Here is a 25,130-nt window from a genome sequence, read left to right as displayed (position 1 = left end):
CATGCAATAATTGTTGATAGTTCTGATGACAAAAATAGCAATTTTATGGCAGTGATACATGAGAAAGAATGTAAAACAAGAGGGCAAGCTTGATGCCAAAATTTTTAAAAGTAGTTTTAACTCTGTAGTTTGAGAAATTTTTGTAATTTAAAACTTTTTTTTTAAATAGGAAGCTATTCATGGCTATTGTAAAAAAGCAGTTTCTTGGTGAACATTTATCAGGAGTTCTTCAGAAAGGTAAACCAGAAAAGATGTGCTTTAAGAAAGAAGATTATAAGGGAAAAATTAATAATAAAATAGTATATTTTGTGCCATAGGTCTTCTTTTAAATTGAAACATAAAATGAAATATATATATTGTTTCATTTGCAAAAATAGTTTGTGTCATGTAAAAACATTAATCCTTCAATGTTTCTCAAAGTTAAGTGTAGCAAAAGGAGTTCATCTAAAAATAGTAATGTGGAAAAGAGTGTTTTTTGGTAGCTGCTTACAAAGTAGTAGTAGTGCATTTCTCTGGTGTTTTAAAATCTTAGATTGTAGCTAAGGGCTCTTGAGCACAGATGTTACTTTTCTTTCCATTTTTTGCGTTTTCTTCACATAGTGTCAACAATTGTTTAATTAATATGTATTGAGTTTTTTTCTTTGAGGCAAACAGCAAGTGTGTTTGGTACTTAGACAAAGGTGAATGCTACTTTAGACAACCTGATTAAGGGTAGAATGTGAACAAAAACCTAAAGTTGAAGAGAGGCAAATCATTGAGAGGAGAGTCTGGGTCTAGTGTTCTCCTAGAAACAACAAAAAATTATGGCATACTTAAAGGAAAAAGGACGAGCTGGTGTTCCTGAAATATACTAAGATTTTGGATTATTTTAAATTGAGAGAGTAGACGTAGTTAATCATGTTGGGCTTTTGAAAAATTAGATTATATTTTATGTATCATTGAGATCTGAGAAGAAAAATGTTGAAGAAAAAAAAAATCTTGTAGGAGAACATTGTAATTTTTGTGAGGGATAGAGCCCTAGCCTTGCCTTTGGGGAAGTAATTACCTAATTAAGGTAATTTTACTGTTGGGAAAGGACTTTATTCATCTGTTAATTCAAAATGTTGTTATAATTTTACATTTTACTCCTATCTACAGTATATATTTGCTTGTTATTTTTCTGCCTTATTTACTCATTTCAAGTGATGTGTAATGTAAATGCACAGACTAAAGTACAACTACTTTTTGGACAAGAGTTATAAAATAGAGTAGGGACAGTAAAAATAATGAATTTTTTTCTGGGTTAAAGGGACATTCATCACATGTCATCTAAAAAGAATTTCAAATCTTCACAACTAAAATGAAATAAATTCAGAAGGAAACAAAACATTGTTTTAAATTTCCTATCACATTTTTAAACATTTTTTGCTGGAACATGACTTCAGTTTGAGACATCCCTAAGATCACCCCTGAGTTTCATAAGAAATCAAAGAATTGAGAAAAGTTGTTATTCTCATGTTAATTACTTATTGCAATGAACAATGTAGACCAAAGTCAGCAAAGGGAAGAGAAACAGAGGACAGAGTCCAGGAGAATGAGGCCTGAGCTCCCAGACTTATTCTCCCAGTAGAGTTGTGTGGACAGAGCTTAACCCTCCCATAAATGATGAGTGATAACATGCACATACTATTTTCATTCAGGGATGTGCAATAAGTCTTGGTGAGGCGTGCTTTATTGAGGAGTTGGTTGCATACACAGAGATGATTTCCCAGGGACTGATTCCAGAGATCAAGCTGGTATTTCCTGGCCCAGTGTCCCCAATATAAATTTTTTAACTTAAGTTTGTTAGCATAAACTATCTAGTATGACATATGGATGGTTCCCAGGTGAACAAACTTTTATCCTGCATGATATTATAAGGGCTTACACGCTATCTCCCAGTAGCTGTGCAAGGGCCAAACTTTCTTTAGACAGGATTAACCCTTTACTGCATAACAATAGAATACAATTCGATAAAATTAAGATGATTGATTTTCTAACCTTGATAGTGGTATACCTTAATATACTTTAAGCTCCACATTTGCTTTAGGACATTTTAAGTCTTCATTGAACCGTCTTTGTGATGGTGTTTATAGATGTAAGATGCATTTGTTTTTGAGAACCAGCTTATCCAATGCACACATTTTTTTGTTATTCTATTAAAACAAATAGACTGTTAAACTGTCGTATCTGTTGCAACATACATTCTAAATAGTAAAATATGCGTATCAACTAAAGGTTTTCACATGTACTTTGTGAAACAACTGGAAAATATTTTAATATCAAAATTGTAGCAACCCTTTTAATCTGAATTAAGGAGAAGATTCTCAATTAGTAAGAATAAGGAAATCTTAGTGTGTGTTTTTATTGGAGACTAGGTAAACATACATTGAATTATACTAGTGAATTATTTATCTGTGGGAATAACATTTCTTAAACTTAATTAAGATCCCTGTTAACTTTGGAATCAGCCTAGTGGATTTCTATTTGTGCATTAAACAACCTTTAAGTTATCTGTGTCCTCAAACATCTAAATCTCTTCGGTCTTGCCCTCTTCACATTCAGTTAGCTGATGGTAAGGGAATGAAGATTTTAATATTTGTCTTAAGCATACATTTCAGAAGACAAAATTCTCATTAAAATAATAGGTATTCCTAAATCAGTTGTGAAATATAAGCGATCTCTTGATCATCTCAATCCAAAACTTCTTATAATCTTGACTTACTACAGGATTTCCTTAACTAAAAGTAAATTTCTCAAGAAAAATTTATTTGCTCTAAAAATTGTTACAGGTCCATTGTAATTACGAGATTTGGGTAATGAATTTGTATATAGAACATGTGTGCTCTTAGCCAGATTTCACATTACTATTCAATAAATTTATTCTTTTGGACTTTCCCTAGCTTGAAATAAGTTCCAATATTTTCCACTTGAGGATATGTGTACTAAACATATTGGACTGAATGAAGATTGGTAGTGTGAAATTTACAATGCACTGAAGTTTCAGAGACATCGTTGGATTCAGGAAAAAATACCCCATAGATTAAAAAAATATATATCTATGGAGAGATCAAAATGATGGCAAAATCAAAAGATAAAAGTCTTTTCACATTACAGGGAAATTTGTTTTCCAAACCAATAGTCTACAAGACCAGCTCAGTTTTTTTTTTTAACAGCTTTATTGCTGTATAATTGCTTTACAATTGTGTGTTAGCTTCTGTTGTAGCACAAAGTGAATCAGTTATACGTCTATGTACATCCCTGTATCCCATCCCTCTTGCGTCTCCTTCCCAGCCTCACTTTCCCACCCCTCTAGGTGGTCACAAAGCACGCAGCTGATCTCCCTGTGCTATGCAGCTGCTTGCCACTAGCTATGTATTTTACATTTGGTAGTGTGTATATGTCCATGCCACTCTCTCACTTCGTCCCAGCTTACCCGTCCCCTCCTCATGTCTTCAAGTCCATTATCTGTGACTGCATCTTTATTCCTCTCCTGGCTCTCGGTTCATAAGAACTTTTTTTTTTTTTAGATTCCATATATGTGTTAGCATATGATATTTGTTTTCCTCTTTCTGTCTTACTTCACTCAGTATGACAGAGTCTAGACCCATCCACATCTCTACAAATAACTCAATTTCGTTTCTTATTATAGCTAAGTAATATTCCAATGTATATATGTGCAAAATCTCCTTTATCCATTCATCTGTCGATGGACACTTAGGTTGTTTCCATGTCCTGGCTATTGTAAATAGAGCTACAATGAACATTTTGGTTCATGACTCTTTTTGAATTATGGTTTTCTCAGGGTATATGCCCAGTAGTGGGATTGCTGGGTCATATGGTAGTTCTATTTTTAGTTTTTTAAGGAACCTCCATACTGTTCTCCACAGTGGCTGTATCAATTTACATTTCCACCAACAGTGCAAGAGTGTTCCCTTTTCTCCACACCCTCTCCAGCATTTATTGTTTCTAAATATTTTGATGATGGCCATTCTGACCATTGTGAGATGATATCTCATTGTAGTTTTGATTTGTATTTCTCTAATGATTAATGATGTTGAGCATTCTTTCATGTGTTTGTTGGCAATCTGTATATCGTCTTTGGAGAAATGTCTATTTGGGTCTTCTGACCATTTTTGGATTGGGTTTTTTGTGTTTTTGTTATTGAGCTGCATGAGCTGCTTGTAAATCTTGGAGATTAATCCTTTGTCAGTTGCTTCATTTGCAAATATTTTCTCCCATTCTGAGGGTTGTCTTTTGGTCTTGTTTATGGTTTCCTTTGTTGTGCAAAAGCTTTTAAGTTTCATTAAGTCCCATTTGTTTATTTTTGTTTTGATTTCCATTTCTCTAGGAGCTGGGTCAAAAAGGATCTTGCTGTGATTTATGTCATAGAGTGTTCTGCCTATGTTTTCCTCGAAGAGTTTGATAGTGTCTCGCCTTACATTCAGGTCTTTAATCCATTTTGAGTATACTTTTGTGTATGTTGTTAGGAAGTGTTCTAATTTCATACTTTTACATGTACCTGTCCAGTTTTCCCAGCACCACTTATTGAAGAGGCTGTCTTTTCTCCACTGTATACGCTTGCCTCCTTTATCAAAGATAAGTTGACCATATGTGCGTGGGTTTATCTCTGGGCTTTCTATCCTGTTACATTGATCTATGTTTCTGTTTTTGTGCCAGTACCATACTGTCTTCATTATTGTAGCTTTGTAGTATAGTCTGAAGTTAGGGAGCCTGCTTCGTCCAGCTCCATGTTTCGTTCTCAAGATTGCTTTGGCTATTCAGGGTCTTTTGTGTTTCCATACAAACTGTGAAATTTTTGTTCTAGTTCTGGGAAAAATGCCAGTAGTAGTTTGATAGAGATTGCATTGAATGTGTAGATTGCTTTGGGTAGTAGAGTCATTTTCACAATGTTGATTCTTCCAAACCAAGAACATGGTATACCTCTCCATCTATTTGTATCATCTTTAATTTCTTTCATCAGTGTCTTGTAATTTTCTGCATACAGGTCTTTTGTCTCCTTAGTTAGGTTTATTCCTAGATATTTTATTCTTTTTGTTGCAATGGTAAATGGGAGTGTTTTCATAATTTCACTTTCAGATTTTTCATCATTAGTGTATAGGAATGCAAGAGATTTCTGTACATTAATTTTGTATCCTGCTACTTTACCAAATTCATTAATTAGCTCTAGTATTTTTCTGGTAGCATCTTTAGGATTCTCTATATATAGTATCATGTCATCTGCAAACAGTGACAGCTTTACTTCTTCTTTTCCGATTTGGATTCCTTTTATTTCTTTTTCTTCTCTGATTGCTGTGGCTAAAACTTTCAAAACTATGTTGAATAATAGTGGTGAGTGTGGGCAACCTTTTCTTGTTCCTGATCTTAGTGGAAATGGTTTCAGTTTTTCACCATTGAGGACGATTTTGGCTGTGGGTTTCTCATATATGGCCTTTATTATGTTGAAGAAATTTCCCTCTATGCCTACTTTCTGCAGGGCTTTTATCATAAATCGGTGTTGAATTTTGTTGAAAGCTTTCTCTGCATCTATTGAGATGATCATATGGTTTTTCTCCTTCAATTTGTGAATATGGTGTATCACGTTGATTGATTTGTGTATATTGAAGAATCCTTGCATTCCTGGAGAAAACCCCACTTTATCATGGTGTATGATCCTTTTAATGTGCTGTTGGATTCTGTTTGCTAGTATTTCGTTGAGGATTTTTGCATCTATGTTCATCAGTGATATTGGCCTGTAGTTTTCTTTCTTTGTGACATCTTTGTCTGGTTTTGGTATCAGGGTGATCGTGGCCTCATAGAATGAGTTGGGGAGTGTTCCTCCCTCTGCAATATTTTGGAAGAGTTTGAGAAGGATAGGTGTTATCTCTTCTCTAAATGTTTGATAGAATTCGCCTGTGAAGCCATCTGGTCCTGGGATTTTGTTTGTCAAGATTTTTAATCACAGTTTGAATTTCAGTGCTTGTGATATGTCTGTTCATATTTTCTATTTCTTCCTGGTTCAGTATTGGCAGGTTGTGCATTTCTAAGACTTTTTCCATTTCTTCCAGGTTTTCCATTTTATTGGCATAGAGTTGCTTGTAGTAATCTCTCATGATCCTTTGTATTTCTGCAGTGTCAGTGGTTACTTCTCCTTTTTCATTTCTAATTCTATTGACTTGAGTCTTCTCCCTTTTTTTCTTGATCAGTCTGGTTAATGGTTGATCAATTTTGTTTATCTTCTCAAAGAACCAGCTTTTAGTTTTATTGATCTTTCCTATTGTTTCCTTCATTTCTTTTTCATTTATTTCTGATCTGATCTTTATGATTTCTTTCCTTCTGCTAACTTTGGGAGTTTTTGTTTTTCTTTCCCTAATTGCTTTAGGTGCAAGGTTAGGTTGTTTATTCGAGATGTTTCCTGTTTCTTGAGGTAGGCCTGTATTGCTATAAACTTCCCTCTTAGAACTTCTTTTGCTGCTTCCCATAGGTTTTGGGTCATCGTGTCTCCATTGTCATTTGTTTCTAGGTATTTTTTGATTTCCCCTTAGATTTCTTCAGTGATCACTTCGTTATTAAGTAGCGTATTGTTTAGCCTCCACGTGTTTGTATTTTTTACAGATCTTTTCCTGTAATTGATATCTAGTCTCATAGCATTGTGGTCGGAAAAGATACTTGATATGATTTCATTTTCCTTAAATTTACCAAGGCTTGATTTGTGACCCAAGATATGATCTATCCTGGAGAATGTTCCATGAGCACTTGAGAAAAATGTGTATTCTGTTGTTTTTGGGTGGAATGCCCTATAAATATCAATTAAGTCCATCTTGTTTAATGTATCATTTAAAGCTGTGTTTCCTTATTTATTTTCATTTTGGATGATCTGTCCATTGGTGAAAGTGGGGAGTTAAAGTTCCCTACTATGATTGTGTTACTGTTGAATTCCCCTTTTATGGCTGTTAGTATTTGCCTTATGTATTGAGGTGCTCCTATGTTGGGTGCATAAATATTTACAACTTTTATATCTTCTTCTTGGATTGATCCTTTGATCATTATATAGTGCCCTTCTTTGTCTCTTGTAATAGTCTTTATTTTAAAGTCTATTGTGTCTGATATGAGACTTGCTACTCCAGCTTTCTTTCGATTTCCATTTGCATGGAATATCTTTTTCCATCTCCTCACTTTCAGTCTGTATGTGTCCCTAGGTTTGAGTGGGTCTCTTGTAGAAAGCATATATATGGGACTTGTTTTTATATACATTCAGCCAGTCTGTGTCTTTTAGTGGGAGCATTTAATCCATTTACATTTAAGGTAATTATCAATATGTATGTTCCTATTCTCATTTTCTTAAATATTTTGGTTTTGTTATTGTAGGTGTTTTCCTTCTCTTGTGTTTCCTGCCTAGAGAAGTTCCTTTAGCATTTCTTGTAAAGCTGGTTTGGTGGTGCTGAACTCTCTCAGCTTTTGCTTGTCTGTAAAGGTTTTAATTTCTCCATCAAATCTAAATGAGATCTTTGCTGGGTACAGTAACCTTGGTTGTAGGTTTTTCTCCTTCATCACTTTAAATATGTCCTGCTACTCCTTTCTGGCTTGCAGAGTTTCTGCTAAAAGATCAACTGTTAACCTTATGGGGATTCCCTTTTGTGTTATTTGTTGTTTTTCCCTTGTTTCTTTTAATATGTTTTCTTTATATTTAATTTTTGATAGTTTGATTAATATGTGTCTTGGCGTGTTTCTCCTTGGATTTATCTTGTATGGGATTCTCTGTGCTTCCTGGACTTGACTAACTATTTCCTTTCCCATATTAGGGAAGTTTTCAACTATAAAGTCTTCAAATATTTTCTCAGTTCCTTTCTTTTTCTCTTTTTCTTTTGGGACCCCTATAATTCGAATGTTGCTACGTTTAATGTTGTCCCAGAGGTCTCTGAGACTGTCCTCAGTTCTTTTCATTCTTTTTTCTTTACTGTGCTCTGCAGTAGTTATTTCCATTATTTTATCTTCCAGGTCACTTATCCGTTGTTCTGTCTCAGTTATTCTGCTATTGATCTCTTCTTTAGTATTTTTAATTTCATTTATTGTGTTGTTCATCGTTGCTTGGTTCCTTTTAGTTCTTCTACCTCCTTGTTAAATGTTTCTTGCATTTTGTCTATTCTATTTCCAAGATTTTTGATCATCTTTACTGTCATTATTCTGAATTCTTTTTCAGGTAGACTGCCTATTACCTTTTCATTTGTTAGGTCTGGTGTGTTTTTACCTTGCTCCTTCATCTGTGTGTTTTTCTGTCTTCTCATTTTGCTTATCTTACTGTATTTGGGGTCTCCTTTTTGCAGGCTGCAGGTTTGTAGTTCCTGTTGTTTTTGGTATCTTTCCCCAGTGGCTAACGTTGGTTCAGTGGGTTGTGTAGGTTTCCTGGTGGAGGGGTCTAGTGCCTGTGTTCTGGGGCATGAGGTTGAATCTTGTCTTTCTGGTGGGCAGGACTACATCCGGTGGTGTGTTTTGGGGTGTCTGTGGCCTTATTTTGATTTTAGGCAGCCTGTCTACTAATGGATGGGGCTGTGTTCCTGTCTTGCTAGTTGTTTGGCATAGGGTGTCCAGCACTGTAGCTGGCTGGTCATTGAGTGAAGCTGGGTCTTGGTGTTGAGATGGAGAACTCTGGGAGATTTTCATCATTTGGTATGATGTGGAGCTGGGAGGTCTCTTGTGGACCAGTGTCCTGAAGTTGGCTCTCCCACCTCAGAGGCACAGCCCTGATGCCCGTCTGGAGCACCAAGAGCCTCTCATTCAAACAGCTCAGAATAAAAGTTAGAAAAAATAGAAAGAAAAAAAGAAAGAAGATAAAATAAAATAACGTAAGATAAAATAAAATAGTGTTATTAAAATAAAAAATAATTATTAAGAAAAGAAAGTTTTAAAGTAAAAAATGAACAAAAAACAAAAACAAAAAATGGACTGACAGAACCCTAGGACAAATGGTGAAAGCAAAGCTATACAGACAAAATCTCACAGAGAAGCATACACATACACACTCACAAAAAGAGGAAAAGGGGAAAAAATAATATATCTTGCTCCCAAAGTCCACCTCCTTAATTTGGGATGATTCATTGTCTATTCAGTATTCCAAAGATGCAGGTACATCAAGTTGTTTGTGGAGTTTTATCCACTGCTTCTGAGGCTGCTGAGAGAAATTTCCCTTTCTCTTCTTTGTTCGCACAGCTCCCGGGTTTCAGCTTTGGATTTGAATCTGCCTCTGAGTGTAGGTCTCCTGAGGGTGTCTGTTCTTTGCTCACACAGGACGGGGTTAAAGGAGCAGGTGCTTCGGGGGCTCTGGCTCACTCAGACTGGGAGAAGGGAAGGGTATGGTTGCAGGGTGAGCCTGCAGCAGCAGAGGTTGGCATGATGTTACACCAGCCAGAGGTGTGCCGTGCGTTCTCCTGGGGAAGTTGTCCGTGGATCACGGGACCCTGGCAGTGGCGGGCCCCACAGGCTCCTGGGAGGGGCAGTGTGGATAGTGATCTGTGCTTGCACACAGGCTTCTTGGTGGCAGCAGCAGCAGCCTTAGCGTTTCATGCCCGTCTCTGGGGTTCGCGCTGATAGTCCCAGCTCATGTCCTTCTAGGGAGCTCGTTTAGGGGGTTCTCTGAATCCCCTCTCCTCATGCAGCAGGAAACAAAGAGGCAAGAAAAAGTCTCTTGTCTGTTCTGCAGCTGCAGACCTTTTCCCGGACTCCCTCCTGGCTCGCTGTTGTGCACTAACCCATTCAGGCTGTGTTCACGTTGCCAACCCCAGTCCTCTCCCTGCGATCCGACCGAAGCCCGAGCCTCAGTTCCCAGCCCCCGCCCGCCTGGGCGGGTGTGCAGACAAGCCTCTTGGGCTGGTGAGTTCTGGTCGGCACCCATCTTCTGTGCGGGAATCTCTCCACTTTGCCTTCCACACCCCTGTGGCTGCGCTCTCCTCCGTGGCTCTGAAGCTTCCCCCCTCTACCACCCGCAGTCTCTGCCTGCGCAGGGGCTTCCTAGTGTGTGGAAACCTTTCCTCCTTCACAGCTGCTTCCCACTGGTGCAGGTCCTGTCCCTATTCTTTTGTCTCTGTTGTTTCTTTTTTCTTTTGCCCAACCCAGGTATGTGGGGAGTTTCTTGCCTTTTGGGAGGTCTGAGATCTTCTGCCAGCGTTCAGTGGGTGTTCTATAAGAGCAGTTCCACGTGTAGATGTATTTCTGATGTATCTGTGGGGAGGAAGGTGATCTCCGTGTCTTACTCTTCAGCCATCTTCTTCTCTCTCCTTAATAAATGACTTTTTAATGAATAAAAAGTTTCAAGTGGCCATTACTGCTGATTTTGATGTTTAGAAAAGTCAGCAAAATCCATAATCTAACACATTATCTGTTTTCTCTATTTTCATCTTAAGTCTTTGTAATCAATTTAAATTTAAAACTCAAAAATTATAATTAACTCAAGCTATTTTAAAATACTAACCAGTAGTGTGGCTTGAATAAAAACGTGTGACTTTATTAACAGTACAGTTAAGAGGTGAGAGGTGAATTAAAATTAGGCAGAAGACAATGGTATGGGTAAAGAGGATGTGGACAGAGGTGCAGGAGGCAGAGCCTTAAACCATGGAATATTCTCTCCTGAAGATTATTCTGAAGAGCTAGATTGGCTCAAAATAATCACCATGGTTCTTATAATAAGAGAAAGTAAAGAAGGTGAGTCAGAGGAGATGTGATATTGGAAGCAGAAGTCAAAGAGATAGATTGAGATCTGAAAATTATTTTCTGTTAGCCTTAGATATGGAGATGGGACCATGTGAATGCAGAGCACACAGATTACGTCTTGAAACTGGAAGAGGTAATGAAACAAAATATTTCTTAGACCTTCCAGAGGAATGCAGCTCTACTGAAACCTTGATTTCAGGACTTCCGATTTCCAGAACTGTACAATAAAAGATTTAATTGTTTTTTAATCCACTAGATTTGTGATAATTTGTTAAACAGCCTTAGAAAATACATATAAACATCTTTAACAGAATTGAAGCTGCTAAGAAAATGGTATGATTTAGAAATTTAATGGAGCTCGTGCTTTTGTATGTGTGTGTGTGTGTGTGTGTGTATATATATGTTTTTGTATATTGTTATTACCTGAACAATTTATTTTAAACACTGTTTATTCACCCTTTTTTGGTGTCACTGTTTCTTTTTATAAAAACAGTTCATAAGGTTTAAATATTTTAAAGAATATTGATTGATTATTATTGTCTATAATAGTATTTAAAAAGTAGAGGAATTATTTGGATTGAAAATTCTGTTTTCATCATAATCTTCTGCAGAGCAGGAATAAAATTGCTTGATCCTGTCAGTAAATTTTTTCCTAACAGCATGAGTACTAGTGCTTATGTTTATACTCAACTTTGTTAAAAGGATTTAGAAATGAGGTTAGTGAAAGTTCTATGATTTGTGTTTTTTTACTTCAGTGTTTAAGTCTTCCCCTTTAGATAAGGTGCAGTTGGAATCAAAATTTTTATGTTTCACTGTTGGTCATTTTTATATATAAAAAAGTTTTTTTTTTCATTTCCCTTCTCTGTATATGTCAAAGCAATAAAAGCAGAATTTTTTAAACTTTCAACTAGAAAGTCTTCAGACTTTCTTCTTTTTTAAAAAATGAGATTTAGAGGCAGAACCTTTTCCCCATGTAATCTGATACTGAACACCTAAAAATGTATTACTGTATATCCTTTTGCATACAGATGTTTTTATGTTTATTTATTGAATGATTAAACTTGTACATAGATTTGGATATATTGTAGAGTATCCTTTTTGGGCTTGATTATCTTTCTCAGTTTTGCTCTCATATAGAAAGAAATATCTGATCTTTAATATTTCTAATACAGACATTTTTTCTTCACACTAGTATCTGTACTACAAACTTCGTTACTATATTATAATTATTATATTATATATATATTTGGAAGCAATAATTTGATATATGCAGTGGTATACAAAGATAATAGCTATGGTTTGTAAAAACAAATAATCCAGAAGTATAAATTACCCTTTTTCAAATTATGTAATTATTTTTTTAAAAAACTTATTTTTATTACTATCATTTGTAAACTTCAGGCATTTACTACTTTTAGTCCCGAGTAAATTTCTTAATGTAATAATTTCAGTTTAGTGAATTATTTCACATATATCTTTTATTAGATATTTGTATTGCTAATTTTGCACTCATGTTTCTAATATTCAGACTTCAGCTGTCTTCCTGATGAAAACCAAATTGAGGATTTGTCTCTGCTCTACCAACTGTTTAGTAGGGTAGAATGTGGAGTTCAAGTTGTTCTCCAACACTGGATTAATTATATAAAGGCATTAATTTAGAGAAGAGGTAATTAAAATCAATTTAGATAATTTATCCTTTATTTTTCCATTTAATAATATATAGCATATTTTCTATTTAAAACTTTCTGTTTTCTCATTTAAGAACTGTTTATTAACTTGAAATTCATGAGGTATCTAAATTCCAAACCTTTTTTCAACTAATTTGTCTTCTATGTGTCTAGAATCTTTTCAATCCAAGTAATACCTGCTTTTTTGGGTAGGAAGGCTGAGGACACTATTTATTTGTGTAACATTTTATTTTTTTCCCACCTCACATTTCATTTCCCCCCTCACCATTTTATTATTTGATTAACAATAACAATTTGTCATTGATAGACACTGTCAAAGACAAATTGTCTCAAAGAAGCAGAGAGGAGGAGACAATTTCTTATTCTGAAGAAGAGGAGAGGGTGTCTCCACCAGCTTTCAGTTCAGTGTTTTTTAATCAATAATAAGCCAATTAATTCATTTCTAAGTGGCAAATACAAAGCACATAAAATTTATCATTTTAACTATTTCAAAGTGTGCAATTCAGTGGCACTCATTATATACGTACATGCAAACAAACCAACAGGTAGACAGATCAACAATAGATTAGTGAATGCTAGGGGCTGAGAAGAGAAGACAAAAAGAATTACTTAATGGGTACTGAGTTGCACAGCCATCATCACTACTTTTCTCTGAATATATTCATCACCGCCCCCCTCACCCCACCCAGTAAACACGGTACCCAGTAATTACTCATTCCCTTTATTTTCTCCCTGGAGCGCCTGGCAACTACTACTCTACTTTTTTTGTATATTGGTTTGTCTCTTGTGGAAATTTACTACAAATAGAGTCATAAAATACATGGTCCTTTGTTCCTTAATTGTTTCACTTAGCCAGATCTTTCATTCTTTTTACTGGTTGAACAATACTCCATTCTGTGAGTCTACCACATTTTGTCAACCCATTTGTCAGTAGATGCATGCTTGGATTGTTCGCACCTTTTGGTTTTCACCTTTTCTTTGAGGTATTGTTAATAGTTCTGCTATGAAAATTACATGTAAGTTGTTTTTTTTGTTGTTGTTGTTTTTTTTAATTATTATTTATTTATTTACTTATGGCTGTGTTGGGTCTTCGTTTCTGTGCGAGGGCTTTCTCCAGTTGTGGCAAGCGGGGCCACTCTTCATCGCGGTGCGCGGGCCTCTCACTGTCGCGGCCTCTCCCGTTGCAGAGCACAGGCTCCAGACGCGCAGGCTCAGCAGTTGTGGCTCACGGGCCTTGTTGCTCCGCGGCATGTGGGATCTTCCCAGACCAGGGCTTGAACCCGTGTCCCCTGCATTGGCAGGCAGATTCCCAACCACTGCGCCACCAGGGAAGTCCGTTGTTTTTTTTGAATGCCTGTTTTTAATTCTTTTTAGTAACACTCAGAAATTGAATGGTGTCATACTCTAGGTAGGTGAATTGTTGCCTCATAGTGTAGTTGAGCATTTATCAAATTTTCCAAAGAGCTGCACTGTATTTTATTGCCACCAGCACTATGTTCCCTTTTCTTCTATTTGTTGAAAGAGCTTAAAGCATTGGTATTAAGTTTTCTTTAAATCTTCAGTGGATTTTGTTGGTAAAGCCATCTGGTTCTGTACTTTTCTTTGCTTGGAGGTTTTTCATAACCGATTTGGTCTTTTTACTTGTTACAGGTATTTTCATCTCTCACTCTCTCTTTTTTTTTTTTTTTTAGTTTGCTAGATGTTGTGTTTCTTGCAATGAGTCCTTATTGTCTGGATTGTCTCACTGCTGGTGTGAAATTTTTTACTGTTTGACTATCATCTTCCCACTAACCCTAAACCCAACTAGGATTTTTATGGTTTCCTGTCTTCTGTTAGTTGATTGTGTATGGGTGGTTTTATTTATGGGATCTTATTTCTGCTCCATTGATGTATGGGTGTTTTTTTATGTCAGTAGTACACTGTTTTGATTACTTTATCTTTGTAATATGGTTTGAAATCAGAAAGTGTAATACCTGCACTTTTGTTCTTCATCAGGATTGTGTGGACTCTCAGGGTCTTTTGTAATTCCATATGAACATTAATGTTGTTTCTGTGAAAAATGCCATTTTAATTTCAATAAGGAGTCAATTAAATCTATGTATGGCTGGGTAGTATGAACATGTTAATAATATTAATTCTTCCATACGATGAACACAAGATATTTTTCCAGTTTTTGTGTCTTCAATTTATTTCACCAATGTCATAATTTCCAATGTGTAGATTTTTACCTCCTAGGTTACATTTATTCCAAAGTATTTGTTTTTGATGCTACTGTAAATGGGATGGTTTTCCTCATATCCTTTTCAGATAATTCATTTTTTGTGTATAGAAATGCAACTGACTTTTGTATGTTGATTTGTATCATACAACTTTTATTTTTTTACTCTTTTGAATTGATTTCAAATGACTTGTCTTGAGTTCAGTGATTCTTTCTTATGCTTGATTGACTCTGTAGTGAAGCTCTCTAATGAATTTTTCACATCAGATACTATATTCTTCAGTTTCAGGAATTCTGTTTGTTTTTTGTTTGTTTTTTTGTTTTGTTTTTTTAGTGTTTCTGTATCTGTGTTGAACTTCTCATGTTGCTCATGTAATTTTTCCAATATTTGTTTACTATGTTTTCTTCTTGTTCACTGAACACTCCAGGAATATTATTCTGAATTCTTCTACAGTCAGTTCATAGTTCTCCCTTTCTTTACAGTGACTATTGTAGCTTTATTAATTTTCTTTTGTGCTGTTGTGTGCCCTTGATTTCTTTTGATCCTTTTATCCTTGCATGATGCCTGCATATTTGAATATGTGGTTATGTCTTCCAGAGTTTACAATTTTGCAGAGGAAGAACATCACCAGTCAGCCCAGGCTGGGTTTCTGGACAGACTAGCTGGTAGTGTCCATGGGTGGGAAGGGCTTGCTGCTGGGGTCACTGATTGGGCAAGGTCATTTGCCACACTCTGAATTCAAGTGAGGTTGCAGCATGGATATAAAGCAGGGCAGGACCACTGACTGTGTGTTCTAGCTGACCTGCTGGGTAGGCTTCCTGGGCAGAACATAGTGTGGGGTCTTTTGTTAGAACATGCTACTGACTGGATTGTGTGTTTGGATGGGACTGCATACTGGGCTCTGTGAATAGGAAGACCACTGGGTGAGATCTATAGTCAGATGGGACTTACAACTGCCTTTGATTTGTTGGGACCTCAAGCTATGTTGCCTGGCTTGGTGGTACCACTGCAGGCTGTGCCTTGCGCTTGGATGCTCTGAGCTGGGACTGCTGACTGTTCTTGGGCAAAGTTGCTAGCCTGACTCCCTAACCAGGGGGTCAGGCTGGGGTTGCTGGCTGGGGTTTGTAATTGCATAAAGGCAGAGGCTGTGCTGTGTGGTCAGGTGTCCTGGTTGTGTGGGACTGCTGGCAAAATTTTGCCCAGGTGGGCTACAGGCTGGGCTTCCCCACCCGGGCTGTACTACCGGTTGGTGACCTGAGCTGAGCAGAACTGCCAATCCTGGTTTCTGGTCCGGTGGAGCCACCGACTAGTTACTGTACTTGGGTGGAAGTGCTGGTTGGGTTTCTGACTGGACAACATTGCTGGCAGGGATGCAGTGTCACTGACATCACAACAGTGAGGTGACAGAAAGAAATGTCTTCCTGGGGATACCTTGGAACTTTTGGAAAGCTAGATGTCTGTCTTTAGTCTCTCTTTTTTTTCCACTGGAGAAGTTGTAGTCCCAGGTAACCCTCTCAGTTTGTGCCTTGTGGGTCTGGGGAACAGGTGATGCAATCAGGTGAGATTGCTGGTTTTATCATTCTAATGGGTCATTTTTCAGTTTTTGTGCCCCAAGGGGATCTTCAGCCCCATATCAGGGGTTTTGGGGTTTTCACAAAGGCAGTGTTATATCTATGGATGGTTGCTAATCCATATTTTTGAAAATGGGTACTAGAGCCCTGGATCACATATTTCATTCTTTCTGATGTCACTTTTTTTGTCAGTTTTGTTGGTTTATGACACATTTGGTTTCATTGAGTCTTTGGATTTTTCTGTTGTCTGTATTTTCTGTGTTTCCTCTCTGATCTTTTTTAATTCCTTTATGTACTAGTTCTTCTTTAGTTTATTCTTTTCTATGTCTTGTGTTGTGAAGTTAGATTTTGTATTTAAGATCCTCTTTTGTACAACTGTAAATTCCCTTTGAGCCTACTCTTGTGTCATTTTATGTTTTTGTGTATTGTTTTCATTTTCATTTGTATCTAAGTAGATTCAGATTTCCCACGTGATTTTTTTTTCTTTGACCCATTGCCTGAGTGTGTTAATTTTTACATGTTTGTGATTTTCTAGGTATTTTTTTCTGAAAATACTTCTTGTTTCTTTCCATTTTGCTCAGGTAATGTACTTTATATGATTTCTGACGTTTGAAGTTTATTGAGATTAGTTTTGTGACCTAAAATATAGTCCATCCTGGGAATGTTTCACGGACATTTAAGGAAAATATGTATTCTGATATTGTTGAGTGGAAAGTTTATATATATTATAGTTGATAATGTTGTTCAGGTTTTCTCTTTTCTTTTTTATCTTGGTCTCTTTGTTATATTGATAATTTAAAATGGGCTATTTAAATATCCAACTGTTAGTACAGAACTGTCTCATTCTCCCCTCATTTTTGTTACTTTTTGCCTCGTATCTTTAAAGGTTCTGTTTTTAGGTGTCCATGTTTATAATTGCTAAATCTTCTTGGTGAGTTGTCTCTTTTAAATATATAGTGCTTTTCTTTTTCTCTTGTAACAAAGGTTGGTTTGTCTGATGGTTTAGCCACTGCAGTTATTTTTGGTTATAATTATTTGTGTCACTGGATCAAATGTGAGTCCAAAGAGGTGGATCGTGTTTTTTTAAATTTATTCTGCCAATCTCTGCTTTTCAGTTGGATAGTTTATTCCATGTAAAATTAAAGTAATGATTGACGAGACTTCTGCCATTTTACACTTTATTTTTTATATGTCTTATATGTTTATTTTTCCTCCATTTCTTTTTCATTCCTGTCATCATTTGTAGTTAATTTTTTTGTTTGTTTTATAGTGTAGTCCTTGTGTTTCCGCCTCATCTTGTTTTCTGTAATTTAAAAATTATTTTATTAGTCATTAACTTTGAGATTGCAACTGAAGTGTCAGTTTATAAAAATACAGTATGAATTAATAACAAGCTAGGTACAACGTATATAGAAGTTCTGCTTCTGTTTAATTCCATTTTTCTTCTTTTATGTTTTAGTCACACATTAACATCTTTATCCATATGTGTCCAATAATATAGATTTATATTTATTGTTTAATGCTTCATTTCTTAAATCATATATGATTAAAGGAGCTATAAACTGCAAAGTATATTCACCTTTATATTTACCTATGTAAATATATTTACTAGTGGTTTGTTTTTTTGAATATAGCTTCAAATTTCATAATGTCCTTTTCCTTTTATTTAAACCCCAAAGACCCCTTGAGTATTTCTTGCAGGGCAGGTGTACTGGCAAAGAATTCTCTCAGAGTTTGTTTATCTGGTGATTTCTTAATTTTCCTTCTTTTTGAAGAATGGTTTTGCTGGATATAGAATTTTGGATACAGTTTTTTCTACAAAATTTTTCACTTCCATATTTTTTGATGACTTTTAACATTAGTGAGGATCCATTGTATGTGAATTCCTTCTCCCTTACTGCTTTTAATACTATTTGAGCTGTTGAAAGGGAGATGGTAGTTAAGAAATGTCAGGATGTTCTCATATTTTAATTTCAGTTTCGTTCACCATTAACCTGGTTTTTGTAACTTTCTGATTGAATTCTAGAATTCCAAAAAATTGATACTGACAGTTTTTGGTAGCTTAATCATTGTTTTAATGCAAGGAAATGGAGTTTTATGTTTCCCTTCTTGCCACTTTTGCTGAGCCTTTCACGTTTCTTCTTTTTCAGATACTTTCTTCTAGTATTTATCTCTATGGATGTAATATGCTTATGCTCCTTTTCTGATTTATTCTTTAGACATCATAGACTTCCATTTCTGATTCTCTAGTCTTCCTTTTGTTCTACTTTTCTCATCTTAATTCTTGAATGAAGTAATATTATTTGTTATGTATATGCAATGAATAGTCATTGCAGTACCATGTAACAACATAATTAATTTTTTCTTTTGAAATCTTTCCTGATATTAGTAATTAACTCCTTTTTCTACTTGCAGTCTTTTTTGCTTATTTATCCCGAATTTTTGCACTGGATATCATGATAGTCTTGGTTGTTGGTTTCTAAATAATTCTCCACACAGAAACTCAATTGGTTTACATTTATTTCTGTTGGTTTCGATTCCAGTGTACTTTGTTTTGATCTGACAATAACTTTTTGTTTTGAGGCTTAGTGTATAATTGATATTCTGACATTTTCTTATAATTGAAATTAAATTCTCCATTAAACTTACTATGATTTTACTTGCTGTATAATAATAATAACCTCAGGTAATTTTACTTTTCAGAAATTTGGGAGCAACATAGTTATTAAGCCAGTGAAGGATAAGACAATGGTGCAAAAACTTCTGGATTTTAAAGATAAAATTGATTTTATTCTTGAAAATTCTTTTCTGAATAATGAGAAGTTTATTGTTGCTATGAAAGAAGCTTTTGAAACATTTATTACTAAAAGACCTAACAAGCCAGCTGAGTTTCTACGTATGGTTTCCAGTTTTGTGGAACACAAACTATTAAAAAAATTTTTTCTGATTCATTTTAAGTTATGTGACAAGAATGAGATTCAACCTCCTAATTTATCATAATATTGGAAGATTGATTATCATTGATTGTAAGGAAGTATTTATATGAGAGTCGTTTTTCACAAGACATTATCCTGTTGTTTAACTAGTAGTAACACAGGACTTTGGTAACTTCTGGTCATTTAGGTTATTATCAAATTAGCAATTTCTTTAATCAGTACACAAGACATATACTTTTATAGATAGTCTCATTTCTTTTTCTAGTTCATATTTTAAAGACAAGTGAAAGATTTTCTTATTCTCACAAAACTGAATGATATAATAGTTTATATATGTCCCTGCCACTCTCTCATATATACACTACCAATTGTAAAATAAATAGCTAGTGGGAAGCAGCCACATAACACGGGGAGATCAGCTCGGTTCTTTGTGACAACCTAGAGGGGTGGAATAGGGAGGGTGGAAGGGAGACACAAGAGGGGGAGATATGGGGATATATGTATATGTATAGCTGATTCACTTTGTTATGAAGCAGAAACTAACACAGCATTGTAAAGCAATTATATTCCGATAAAGATGTTAAAAAAATAATGATTTTAAATGTTCTCTTTTACTGACATGCTTTTAGAAAATTTAAACAAAACTTCTATCAAATTGACATTTTTTTAATATAAAATGAATGTAACTAGTATGTACATTTAATAAATCCTTCAGGTTTTGGGATTTATATAGTAAACCCCAAATTTTGCATAATATCTTTTCAGTTTTTCTTTTTCTAAGCAGATTAGGGGCACTGGTAGTGAAGAAATGATTCTTTTCTAAAATTTGGACATTGAGCTTATGAAAATATTAAAACCAATTAAAAGAAATATTTAGTCTTTTATTTACCCTTTCATCCATCTGTCTACAAACTCTTTCATTCATTTTCTGTTTTATGAAAATCAATGCACCTACTATTGGGGGAAAGTAGTTGTTTTAGGAAAGGGGTTTTGCTCGTGGTATATATTTGAAAATATAGCATTACTTATCTAATTCTTTTTAACATTTTAACAAAGTACGTGGATTCAAAACTTCGTGTAGGTAACAAAGATGCTACAGATGAAGAACTTGAATAGTAGTTAGATAAAATAATAATTTTGTTTAGGTTCATTTATGGTGAGTAACTTTTCTAATATTTACTTTAATATCCATTTAAAAGGTAAAAAATAAAGTTTGTGGAAGAAATCTAGAAAATTTATGTGCACATCCCAATGTAAATTGAATTCAAATAATTTTTGTTGTAGTAAAATACTGATAACTTAAAATTTACAATTTTAAAGTTTTTAATTAAGTGGCATTAAGTACATTCACATTGTTGGGCAACCATCATCATTATCAACTTTTAGAATTTTTTCATCACCCCAGACATGAACCCCATACAAATTAACTAGTTGTCCCCATTCCCTTCTTTTCTTAAGTTTCTGACACCAACAATATGATTATTCCCCCTACGGATTTGCCTATTATAAAGACAGTGAGATAATATGTGATATTTTGTGTTTTCCTTGTTTCACTTAGCAAAATGTTTTCAAGGATTTTCCATGTATCAGAACTTTCGTTTTATGACTGAGCAGTATTACCTTTTGTACATCCCTTCATATTTTGGTTCTTTTCTTTTTTGCTATTGTAAATGGTGCTGCTGTTTACATGATTTTTAAATATTATTGGATGTAATTATCTTCACTTAGTTATTAGCATATGGTGTTAGCAACTATTGTTTTTTTTCAAATCTGACGTTAAATTTTATAAAGTATATTACAGGGAAAGATGTTTTTGAAGGCTTCTACAAAAAATATGTAGTGAAACGTCTGTTGCTTGGTAAGAGCACTTGAATTGATGCAGAAAAGGCTATGCTGTCCTAACTGAAACAAGATGTGTATCTTGACCTGTATATTATTTGGTTCAATCATTTTGTGGTGTCCTTTATGAATCTTGGTGTAGAACAACGACTTCATGATTTCATTTCAAAGTTTTCCTCTCATATGCTCATCAACTTGTTTTACATATGAGTTTACTTAGTTCTTTCAGATGTACTTATTTAATATGATCATCCCAAAATATATGCAGCACTTGTCTTGCAGCACTGTCATCTTACTGGTATGTTTTATAAATTTAGAATAAATCAATGTATATTGACAATAATTTGGCTAAACTCAGAATACGTAAGGCAGGATGATCAGCAGATCTAAGTAGCTCTCTGCCTATTATAGGTTACAATATAATAGTAATGTCAAAAACATAAAATTGTCTCTCTGGATAGTGCGTTGAAGGGGAAATATGAAGGCTTATTGAAATGGCAATTAAACCCAATTAAGAAATAGAGGAAGATATCTAGAAGAAAACATGATTAAAATGACATGTGAAGATACAAAGAAATTCTCATGATAGCAGAAGTATAGTCCATGCAAGAAAGAGTTCGGCAATTTGAAAAGTTGAAAGGTCTAGAAGGGATGAACATTCAGGGACTGTGGTAAAAGATGAGTCAAGAAGTAGATAGGTATATTTCTCAATCTGTTTGTATTATCTTTAATTTCTTTTATCAGTGTCTTATAGTTTTCTGCATACAGGTTTTTGTCTCCTTAGGTAGGTTTATTCCTAGGTATTTTATTATTTTAGTTGCAGTGGTAAATGGGAGTGTTCCCTTAATTTTTGTTTCAGTATTTCATCATTAGTGTATAAGAATGGAAGACATTTATGTGCATTCATTTTGTATTCTGATACTCTACCAAATTTATCGATTAGCTCTAGTAGTGTTCTGGTAGCATCTTTAGTATTCTCTATGCATAGTATCATGTCATCTGCAAACAGTGACAGTTTATGTCTTCTTTTCTGATTTGGATTCCTTTTATTTCTTTTTCTTCTCTGATGGCTGTGGTGAAAACTTCCAAAACTGTGTTGAATAATAGTGGTGAGAGTGGACAACCTTGTCTTGTTCCTGATCTTAGAGGAAATATTTTCAGTTTTTCACCATTGAGAACAATGTTGACTGTGGATTTGTCATATATGGCCTTTATTATGTTGAGGTAAGTTCCCTCTATGCCTATCTTCTGGAGGATTTTTATCATAAATGATGTTGAATTTTGTTGAAAGATTTTTCTGCATCTATTGAGATGACCTTATGATTTTTATCCTACAGTTTGATAATATGGTGTGTCACATGGATTGATTTGAATATATTGAATAATATTCCTAGGATAAACCCCACACACCAGGCACAAAGACCTTCACCAAACAATCTACAAACAATAAAGGCTGGAGAAGGTGTGGAGAAAACGACCCCTCTTGCACTGTTGTTGGGAATGTAAATTGACACTGCCATTATGGAGAACAGTATGGAGGTTCCTTAAACAACTAAAAATAGAACTACTGTACAATCCAGGAATCCCACTACTGGGAATATATCCTGGGAAAACCATAATTCAAAAAAAGTCATGTACCACAGTGTTCATTGCAGCTCTATTTACAATAGCCAGGACATGAAAGCGACCTAAGTGTCCATTGACAGATGAATGGATAAAGAAGGTTGTACATATACACAGTGGAATATTATTCAACCATAAAAAGAAATAAAATTGAGTTATTTACACTGATGTGGATGGGCCTAGGGTGTGTCATACAGAGTGCAGTAAGTCAGAAAGAGAAAAACAAATACCTTATGCTAACAGATATGTATGGAATCTAAAAAAAAAAAAAAGTTTATGAAGAACCTAAGGGCAGGACAGGAATAAAGACACAAATATAGAGAATGGACTTGACATGGAGAAGGGGAAGCTGGGACGAAGTGAGAGAGTGGTATGGTCATATATGTACTATCAAATGTAAAATCAGTACCTAGTCGGAAACAGCCACATAGCACAGGGAGATCAGCTCAGTGCTTTGTGACCACCTAGAGGGGTGGGATAGGGAGGGTGGGAGGAAGAAGCAAGAGGGAGGGGATATGGGGATATATGTATATGTATAGCTGATACACTTTGTTATACAGCAGAAACTAACGTGCCATTGTAAAGCAATTATAGTCCAATGAAGATGTTAAAAAAGAAAAAGAAGTAGATACAAATCAGATTTTGCTTGACTTTGAATACCTTTTCTATGATACTGTTTTATTATCTAAAATCTGTGGTAATATTTAAAGAATATTAAGTAATGTTAGAGGTGCTCATTTGTTTTCTACGTGATAAATTTGGCTCTAGAATGAATAATAGTTTTCATGCAGAGAGACTCCTTAGATGGTAATAAAAGCAGTGCTGCTAGAAGACATCATTATTTCAGGAGAATGACAGTGCTTCAGATATTTATAAGGTAAGATCTATCATACTTACTGAAATTGTGAAAGTGGATAGGGAAGGAGAGGAAATATGAAAAATGCTGTCAGCTTGCATTACATAGTGTTTTAGTTACTGATGTGTGGCAGATTAAAAACAACAAGAGAGGGACTTCCCTGGTGGTCCAATGGTTAGACTTTGCTTTCCAGTGCAGGGGGTGCAGGTTTTACCCTTGGATGGAGATCTAAGATCTTACGCGCCTAGCTGCCAAAAAAACAAAACTTAAAACAGAAGCAATATTGTAACAAATTCAATACTTATAAAAATTGTCCAAAAATCTTTAATAATAATAATAATTTTAAAAAAGGAAGTGAGGAAGGGTATGCAAGCGTGAACTTTTAAGAGCAATGTCTGTGTCTCAAGCTTTTCATATATCTAGTGGTATATCACAACTTTTCAAATCCAAGGTATGGTTGACCGTACCTTTTCAGTGAATTAGTGGGTGCAGAGCCCTACTGCATTTTTTTTCAGGTATCAGTAGGAAGTGAAGAGGAAATGGGATAATAAACACTGGCATCTTTCCTAAGAAAGTTGGCGATATGGAGGTGAGACTAAGAAGTTGCCTCAGCTTCTCAGATGACAGAGGATGAAACTTAGCAAACAGAGTTGATATACTTCTACTTATGTGGTTTTTGGGTTGTTAAATACGCTACATTAAGTGGCTTCTGGTACATAATAAGTCTTTCACAGCTGTTCTAAGGTACAGTAGTATGTTAGATATCATATGGAGTCAGATGCAAAAGATAATTCTAGAAATATTGAATTTTTAAAGTTTTAAAGGACTATCTTTTTAAGAGAATATATTTTAATTTTTAAAAATATCTTTATTGGAGTATAATTGCTTTACAATGCTGTGTTAGCTTCTGCTTTATAACAAAGTGAGTCAGCTATACATATACATATTTCCCCATATCTCCTCCCTCTTGAGTCTCCCTCCCACCTTCCCTCTCCCATCAATCTATGTGGTCACAAAACACCGAGCTGATCTCCCTGTGCTAGGCAGCTGCTTCCCTCTAGCTATTTATTTTACAATTTGTAATATATATAAGTCCATCCCACTCTCACACTTCATCCCAGCTTACCCTTCCCCCATCTCACCCCGTGTCCTCAAGTCCATTCTCTATATCTGCGTCTTTATTCCTGTCCTGCCCCTAGGTTCTTCATAAACTTTTTTTTAATATATTACATATATATGTGTTAGCATATGATATTTTTTTTTCTTTCTGACTTACTTCACTCTGTATGATAGACTCTAGGTCCATCCACCTCACTACAAATAACTCCATTTCGTTTCTTTTTATGGCTGAGTAATATTCCATTGTATCTATGTGCCACATCTTCTTTATCCATTCATCTGTCTATGGACACTTAGGTTGTTTCCATGTCCTGGCTATTGTAAATAGAGCTGCAATGAACGTTGTGGTACATGACTGTTCTTGAATTATGGTTTTCTCAAGGTATATGCCCAATAGTGGGATTGCTGGGTCGTATTGTAGTTTTATTTTTAGTTTTTTAAGGAACCTCCATACTGTCCTTCATAGAGGCTGTATCAATTTACATTCCCACCAACTGTGCAAGAGGGTTCCCTTTTCTCCACACTCTCTCCTGAATTTATTGTTTGTAGATTTTTGA

At 35.2% G+C, this 25,130-nt stretch overlaps 1 pseudogene; it reads left to right on the top strand.

Moving 5' to 3' along the window:
• The window catches only part of LOC133082949 (cullin-4B-like), a 60,171-nt pseudogene that overhangs the window by 22,351 nt on the left and 12,690 nt on the right, over positions 1 to 25,130 (top strand).

This window comes from Eubalaena glacialis (genome assembly GCF_028564815.1).
Source record: "Eubalaena glacialis isolate mEubGla1 chromosome Y unlocalized genomic scaffold, mEubGla1.1.hap2.+ XY SUPER_Y_unloc_1, whole genome shotgun sequence".
NCBI lineage: Eukaryota > Metazoa > Chordata > Mammalia > Artiodactyla > Balaenidae > Eubalaena > Eubalaena glacialis.
Note: the sequence above shows the minus strand (reverse complement) of the source record. Positions and strands in the feature narration are given on the sequence as shown.